At 37.8% G+C, this 9,413-nt stretch overlaps 1 pseudogene; it reads left to right on the top strand.

Annotated features, from left to right (window-relative positions):
- Positions 1-2,703: 2,703 nt before the first annotated feature.
- On the top strand, positions 2,704-2,872 carry LOC116592294 (annotated as a pseudogene).
- The last annotated feature ends 6,541 nt before the right edge of the window (positions 2,873-9,413 follow it).

Raw genomic sequence — 9,413 nt, 5'->3', positions numbered from 1 at the left:
TTCTGCAAGGCTGCCCATTCTTCTTGTAGCTTTATTTAATATCAGCTGTTTAAACATTACTTGAGCATATTTTGGAGTCTGCATATAATATCTGGCTGTGTTAGGTTCACTGAAAATAGAGTAAGTTTTTTTTTTCCCCTCTCCTTTCTGCTTTTGCAGGATTTCCTGGAGGGCCACGGGAAAGATGTTGATTTACTCAGCCATGTTCTTATTTGAAGTCTGACCCTGTTCTTTGACCCTGAAGTCAAAACATCCTGTTGCCACTGCTCTTGAATATTCTGAAAAATGAATTCCTACCTATGTCTTTCAATATTTCAATTACCTAGTTTTTATTGATTTGGTTTTTATTTTATAAAATAGAAGAAGAAGAAGGTAATAGTGAAGTAGGGAATTGGGGTGGCAATTGACTCTCACTTATTATGGCATTGACATCAATCCTTAGGGGGAGACCTTATCCCTGCCCCCAACTCTTTGGTACAGTAATACAAATAATCAGTAGGTAATATCATGGTCAATAATTCAGAAATATCATAATCACTTCTATTTGGTTTTACTTTCTTCTAGATCTATATCTTAGGATATATCTTAGGATAAATGCTATTATTATCCTTCATTTTACAGATGATGAAATAAAACTCAAAAGAGTTTTGGTTCCTAAGAGCCGATAGCCAGGAAGATGCCCAGATAGGATTTGAATCAAAGCCCACCAAACTCTGAAGTCCACATTCATTTTATTTTAGTATACCATACCCTATACTGTCCATACTATGTGCCACAGTACACTATATACTATCTGTATTACAAGCCATACTATACTGTTCCGTACTGTAATATGCAATCTCCCCACTTTTTGGAGGTGAATTTGTACTTCTTGAAAATATACACACTATAAATGCCAATTAAATGGCCATTATTGAGTTTAAAGACATGTACATTAGTTAAGTCATTAGGTTGGTAATGGTAGGCTGGTAATGGCTTTTTCCTTTAAAAAATGTATATGGTGTTAGTTTTAATTTTAATTTTTTTGTTCTCCCAATGTTTTTTATTTTAATTCCTGTTTGGTTAACATACAGTGTAATATTAGTTTTAGGTGTACAATACAGTGATTCAACACTTCCATACATCACCCAGTGCTCATCAGGACAAGTACACTCCTTAATCCCCATCCCGTATTTCCCCTATCCCACCACCCACCACCCCTCTAGTAACCATCAATGTGTTCTCTAGAGTTAAGAGTCTGTTTCTTGTTTACTGACTATTTTTCTTTAATTTTTTATTTCCAAATAATAATAAAAAATAATCCTTGCAAGGGAAAAGCTTTTTCCCCTCAAATTCCAAAGTTTCTTACAGGGACTGAATTTAAAGAAATTAAATAGAGCAGGGACATGGGCAGGTCACAAGGCAGCAGGATGCCAAGACAAAAATCCAGGGTTCCATTCCTGACTCTGACTCTGTGGCTCAGGAGCCTTGGGCAAATTACATATCCTCCTGGGATTTCAGTTTTCTCATTTTCGGAAAGAGTATGTTGGACTAGGTATCTTATGTAACATCTCCTTTGAGGCAAAAATGATATAATTTCATATTTTTAAAAATGGGACTATGTGCATTATACTGTTACAGTTGGAAAAACAAAAAACAAAACAAACAAACAAACAAAAACAACAGAGCTTACCAAAGTAGTATATACACTATAATCCAAATAACATCTTACAGGAAATGCAACACATTAAAAAAAATCTGTATCTCTGGCTGGTAGAATTTTCTTCTGTGTGCTTTTCTGCCTTTTTCAATCTCTGTACAGTGAATATGTATTATTTTTGTAATCCGAAAAAAAATGTATTTTGTTTTTTTTTTGACACATTGGAAACTGCAAGAGAACCAAAAATAGAATAAAACAACCCAAATTTTAGTGTAACCAGGATACCAGACGAAAGACCCAACATCCCACATATTATGGAATGTTTTAAGATGTCAGGGGGTCAGGATCTCATCTGACAGATGCACTCACCAGCAACCCGGTCCCTCTCAGCAGCATCTGGGGACAGTGTTTCCACAATGACTCACAAGGACAGTGCCAGCCAGCCAGATCACAGCCTTTTCCACTTCCAGCTCCAGAGCTGTGACGGCCTGACACTGTGGTTCTCATGGAATTCTGAAACAGGCCTGGCTTCATCATAATGACTGCCTATTCAAGGCAGAAATGGGAAGGAGGATATGACTAATGACATTTGGAGGGAGTATGGGAACAAAACCAAAAATTACAGTGACTTTCTGGTTGGGACACACTGGATAGGAACAGAACTGGGTATTCACAAATCCAAGAGTCTGTGGTCTGGCCAAAAGACCAGAGGCAAAAATAAACAGCAGACCTGTCCAATTTGTCAGTTATGAGTGATGGGACTTGAGAATCGGAATGGGAGTTGGGCAAGAAGCCATTTGACAGGTAGACTCCTCAACCCTGGGGATAAACTTCCTTGGTCTGGGAGCCATAGAGAGAAGACCCACTTTGGCATAAAAGACTCTCTCAGTTTTCCTGTGAACATGTTTCCTCCATTCTGCCCCAAAACTACCCCCATGGTACCTCACTATGCTCATGGTAGATTCAAATAAAATCATCGCCATTTCATAAGCTTAATCAGTTGTGTAAAACGGACAACTTCCAGGCACTCCAGTTTCCACGTATTAAAATAGGTGTTGTTCCCCATTGCTTCTTGGCATTTTAGCTAAGATCAAGTGGAGTATCTGTTCTTACCAGTTTAAAATAGGTGTTCTTACTTTGGATCTGTAGACCTATAAGTGGTCTATGGATAGAATTCAGGGGTCCTTCAACCTGAATGAGAGAGCAATTGCATGTTTCTTTTTACTAGCTTCTGACTGAAATTAGCGTTTCCTTTCATAATGCATTTGGCAACAAACCACCGTAATATTAACAGTACCTTGACATGGTCACCAATAGAGAATAGAGATTTACTCAAACCACATTGCAATTGTTTCACATATTTCAGAATATTTTTATGCTCATTACTACTTAAAAACTATGGGAAGAACTTATTAGACAAATTGCTAGATCTTGTCACTTAAGGCATTAATTAAGAAGTACATCTATTACTATAAAACAACATCACAGAAAAATATTCTAATAAGTATATTTACTATTCTCTCTCTCTCTTTGGTATTTGTCTGAGTTTTACTTTGTATACTTGAAAACATTATTCTGAGAAGCTGTCCAGAGGTTTCAAAAGGTTTCCAGAGGTCCAATGTATAAAAATTATTTAAAATGTCTGCAATAAACAATGTGATGCTTTCTTTTTCACCCACATTAAATATGCATAAATCTCTAGCATTTCATTACCTCTGAAGATTTCTGCTTCCAGCCAAGATGGAATAGCAGGGACTGGATTTACTCTCCACTAATAAAACTTAGAAATTGGGAAAAATATACAAAAAATTTTTTTCAAGACACTGGACATCAAAAGATTGTGATCCTGAGAGATAGGAAATGAAAAAGGGGAATCCTCCGATCCCCATATTTCCAGAAGAGAATTTCAAGAATTTCAAGACATCAATGCAGGGGGAGGGAGCACAGGTTGAGTCTGACAGTCTCCCTGGATTGAGGAGCTGGAAGTCGGAGAGGCTGAAGTGGCTACAGATTGCAGAGCAGAGTATCAGATAAGAAAGAGTTGCATGGAGAGAAGACTCTGAAGAATTTCAAGGAGTCCCTCAAGTCTTCATCTGAGGATCGATCAGCACATATATGAGAGAAAATGACCCATAACTGAAGAAATAAGCACCTTAAAGGATTTGAAGAAATAATTCCCAGAACTCAGTAGAGCAGGGGAGAGTTTACAATTTATTAAGCATCGGTTTTGCCTCAAATAGTGGGGAGAAAGTTAGCCCTCAACTATACACCACTCTGGCCTCTCCTATCTAAGCTTAAAAGTAAGATCTGAAAGAATCAAACTGATTCCAAGTAATTTAACTGAATTTCAAAACAAAACGCAAGAATATTCATAGGAATAGGGATACTAAAATTCTTGGTATGGAACAAGGTAGAATTCACAATGCTGGTATCCAATAAAAACTATCAACCATGCAAAGGAGCAGGAAAATAGGAATCATAGTGAAAAAAAAATCAATAGAAACTGACCCCAAAATGACATGGATGAAACAATTACTAGCCAGTAAAAACAGTTAATTATAACTATTTCATGCATTAAAGACAATAGATAAAGATTAAGCATGTGAAGTAGATACATGGTAGATTATATTATATATAGAAAGAGAGAGAAAGAGAGAGGATTGGGTTCAAGATGGCAGTGTAGGCAATAGACAAACTATGGGAAGAACCCAAATGTCTATCAATGGATAAATGGATAAAGATATGATATACATATACAGTGGACTATTATTCAGTCAACAGAAAGGATGAATGCTTGCCATTTGCATCAACGTGCATGGAACTGGAGGGTATTATGCTGAGAAAAATAAGTCAATCAGAAAAAGACAATTATCATATGATTCCGCTTATATGAGGAATATAAGAAACAGTGCAGATGATCACAAGGGAAGGGAGGGAAAAATGGAATGGGAAAAAATCAGAGAGGGAGACAAACCATGAGAGACTCTTAACTACAGAAAAGAAACTGAGGGTTACTGGAGGGGATGTGGGAAGGGGAATGGTTTAACAGGGTGATGAGCATTAAGGAGGGGATGTGATATGATGAGTACAGGATGTTATATGCAACTGATGGATTCCTGAACTTTACATCTGAAACTAATGATGTTCTATGTGTTGGCTAACTGAATTTAAATTCTTTTAAAAAGATGACAGTGTAGGAAGATTCTGATATATTTCTCTTCCCTGGATACATGGAATAATTTACTCTGAAAAAACCCAGAAAACTAGAGGAAAAGACCTCCCCAACAAAGGACAAAATGGACAGCATGAAAATGGGTGGGAAATGCAGAAACACTGTCTCAACAGAAATCCTCCACCTCAAGCTCAATGATACATAATCAGGAGGGATGTCAAGCACTGGTCTTTTTCCCCTTAATAATGAGGGGTCTGTGCTCCATATCCAACTTCTCAACTCTTAGAGTATGTGACAGAGAAGAGCTCCCAAATGCCCAGCTTTGAAAACCAAAGGGGATTATATCCAGGAAAACCATAGAGTTATAGGAAATGGGGAATCTGCACCTCAAGTTCTTATGTACAGACTCACTTACCCCCAGGACCCAGTGCACAAACACCAACTTGAAAATCAACCAGACCATATGTGAAAGAAACCCACTTATTAATTTGTTTTGTTTTGTTTTTATTTTTTAAAGTAGCCTCCACACCCAGCATGGAACCCAGCACAGGGCTTGAACTCATGACCCTGAGATCAAGACCTGAGCTGAGATCAAGAGTTGGACGCTTAACTGACTGAGCCATCCAGACACCCTACCCGGCCCCACAAATTACTAATTTTAAAGTGCCTGCCAGCAAGCCAGGAAACCACCGGGACTTTCTTCAGAGATAGAGATACTGGCAGATTGCATATGTGCAATCTTATACTAGCTTGCTAAGGTCAGGTGCCAGTGGGTACCAATTTGGAATTACCCTTTTAACCTGCTAGAGCTTGTGGGCATGTCCAATTGAGAATCTCATCCACCCTTGCAGTGCAGCTACACATTCAAGCCAGGCCAGGGGACACCCTTGCCCACATCTGCATCCCAGTGAAGCTGCTAGTTGAAGCCAGGCTGACCATCAAGTCCACCCAACACAGCAGTGCAGCTGTGTGTCATGACCAGGCGGGCACCAGCCCCCACCCACCGTCACACTGCAGACATGGCCCTGCCACAGGATGGGCATATACAGCCATAGAGGAGATGCCCCTATCTCCTGTGGTCAGAGAAGAGTGCTCTTCTAGGCATTACATGGCATCTCCTACACAAGTCCACTCCTTCAAGATTGGGAGAAGTGGTTGGTTCACCTAATATATAGAAACAAACACACAGAGTCAGACAAAATGAGAAGACAGGGGGAATATGTTCCAAAAAAAGAAAAGACAAAACATTAAAAAAGAAGACATTAATGAAATGGAGATAAACAATCTACCTGGTAAAGGGTTCAAGACAATGGTCATAAAAATGCTCACTGAACTAGGAAGAAAAATGGATGAACATAGTGGGATTATCAAAAAAAAAAAAAAAGATAAAAAATTAAAAAGTTCCAAACAGAAGTTACAGAGCTAGAGAATATAATAAATGAACTAAAAAAATATACTAGAACAGTGAGCTAGGAGACCAGAGAAAAACAACTTATTACATACAAAGGAAACCCCTTAAGGCTATCAGCAGATTTTTAAGCAGAAACTTTGCAAGCCAGGAGAGAATGGAATGATATATTCAAAATGCTGTGAGGAAAAAAATCTTCTACCCAGGAATTCTCTACTGGGCACAGTTATCATTCAGAATTGAAGAAGAAATTAAGACTTTTTCAGATAAGCAAAGGCAAAAGGAGTTCATCACCACTAAACAAGAAATGTTAAAGGGATTTCTCTAAACTGGAAGGAAATGGCAAAAATTAATAACAAAAGAACACACAAAAGTAAAAAACTCACTGGAAAATATAAATGCATTTTAAAGATTGTTGATCAATCACTTATAAAGCAACTATGAAGGTTAAAAAACAAAAATAGTAAAACTGATTAAACTGCAATTATTAGTTAAGGGATATATAAGAAGATGTAAAATGTGACATCGAAAATATAAAATGTAATGAGAGGGAATAAAATGTTTTTCAATATGTTCAAATTTAAATTGCTGTGAACTCAAAATAGATGTTAATGTGAACCTCAAGGTAACCACAAATCAAAAGCTTATAAGAAGAAAGTGAGAAAATAATCTAACCATAACACCAAAGAAAGCCATTGAACTATGAGGGAAGAGAGAAATAGGAAATGAAAGGAACAGAGACTATGAAAATAGTCCAAAAATAATAAACAAAATGTCAATAAGTACACACCTATCAGTAATTGATTAAGTGTAAATTGACTAAACTTTCCAATCAAAAGACATAGAGTAGCATGAAAAAACAAACCCAATCTATATGCTGTCTGTGAGCACTTCAGAAGTCTCACAAGGACATACACAGACTTAAAGGGAGGAGATGGAGAAAGATATGCCATGCAAATGGAAACAAAAAGAAAGCTGGTGTAGCTGTAATCAGACAAAATAGACTTTATTTTTTTAAGATTATATTTTCTTTATTTGACAGAGAGAAAGAGATCACAAGTAGGCAGAGCAGAAGGCAGAGAGAGAAGGGGAAGCAGGCTCCCCACTGAGCAGAGAGCCTGATGTGGGGTTTGATCCCAGGTCCCCAAGATCATGACCTGAGTTGAAGGCAGAGGCCCAACCCACTGAGCCACCCAGGTGTCCCAAAATAGACTTTAAAACAAAGACAGTAATAATAGACAAAGAAGAGCATTATATAATGATAAAGGAGCAAATCTAACAAGAAGATCTAACATTTATAAAGACACATGCACCCAACATAGGAACACCAAGATATATAAAGCAAATATTAATGGACCTAAAAAGAGAAATGGACAGCAATACAATGATAGTAGGGGACTTTAACAACTACTTACTTCAGTGGATAGATCATTCAAACAGAGAATTAGTAAGGATGGATTTAATAGATATATACAGAACATCCTACAGAAAAAGCAACAGAATATACATTCTTCTCAAGTACATATGGAGCATTGTCCAGAATAGATCACATGTTAGGCTACAAAACAAGTCTCAATAAATTCAAGAGGATTGAAATCCTATCAAACACTTCTCCAACACAACTGTATGAAACTAGGAATTAATCCCAAGAGGAATACTGGAAAAAATCTCAAAAATGTGGAGGTTAAATAACGTGCTACCGAGCAACCAATGGGTCATTGAAAAAAATCAAAACAAAAATTGAAAAAATATTTGGAGACAAATGAAAACAGAAAAAAACTTGAAGAAAACCAAAGCACATTGTAATCAAATTGCTTAAAATCAGGGACAAAGAGAAAATCTGAGTTACCTGGGTGGCACAGTTGGTTAGGTATCTGACTCTTGGTTTCAGTTCTCGTCATGATCTTAGGGTCATGAGATCATATGCCATGTCAGGCTCTGTGTTTAGAGCAGAGTCTGGTTGAGAATCTCTCTCCCTCTCTCTGCCCCTCCTGTTCCTGCTCTTTCTCTCTCTCTCAAATAAATACATAAATCTTAAAAAAAATAAAGACAAAATCTTACAACATCCAGAGAAATGTACGGAGGAACAAAGATGATGATGAGATATTTATCATCGGAAACGATGCAAATGAGAAGAAGGGGGAGCAACATCTTCAAGTACACATTTACACACACAATCAAATCTAAGGCCAGATAGTTTCACTGATTGTTCTACAAAACATTTGAGGAAGAAATATCATCAAATTTACAAACTTCCCCCAGAATACTGAAGAGAAGGAATATTTCTCAACTCATTCTATGAAGTCTGCATCACCCAGATACCAAAACCAAGGACATTACAATACAAGAAACCACAGGCTCAGATCTCTCATGCACAGAGATGCAAAAATCTTTTTTTTTTTTTTTTAAGATTTATTTATTTATTTATTTATTTGACAGAGAGAGAGAGAGATCACAAGTAGGCAGAGAGGCAGGCAGAGAGAGAGGAAGGGAAGCAGGCTCCCTGCTGAGCAGAGAGCCCGATGTGGGACTCGATCCCAGGGCCCTGAGATCATGACCTGAGCCGAAGGCAGCGGCTTAACCCACTGAGCCACCCAGGCGCCCCGAGATGCAAAAATCTTAAACAAATACTTGTGAATCAAATTCCTCTGAATAATCTAAAGTTCCGCCAAGTAGCCTCATCTTCTTAACTCTTTATTAATTAATCATCAGTTTAGTCTGTGTTTATTGAATCTATTCTAACACCAATCTCTCTGGCTGTGGATGGATAGATGGATAGACACAGATAGATAGATACAGATAGATAGACTCCAACTTACAATGGTTGGACTTACAACTTTTTGATTTTACAATGATGTGAAAGTGGTAAGCATTCAGTAGAAAGCATACTTTGAATTTTGAATTCTTATTTTGCCTGAGCTAGTGAATTGTGGTATGATACTATCTCTTGATACCAGGTAGTAGCAGCAGTAAGCCACATTTCCCAGTCAGCCATGCCATCATAAGAATAAGTAACTGATACAATCATTCAGTACCTCTACAACCATTCTGCTTTTCACTTTCAGTACAGTACTCAAGAAATTACTTTAGGGGTACCTGAGTGGCTCAGTCATTAAGCGTCTGCCTTCAGCTCAGGTCATGATCTTGGGGTCCTGGGATGGAGCCATGCGCTGGGCTCCCTGCTCAGCAGGAAG

This window comes from Mustela erminea, chromosome 5 (assembly GCF_009829155.1).
Source record: "Mustela erminea isolate mMusErm1 chromosome 5, mMusErm1.Pri, whole genome shotgun sequence".
Taxonomy (NCBI): domain Eukaryota; kingdom Metazoa; phylum Chordata; class Mammalia; order Carnivora; family Mustelidae; genus Mustela; species Mustela erminea.
Note: the sequence above shows the minus strand (reverse complement) of the source record. Positions and strands in the feature narration are given on the sequence as shown.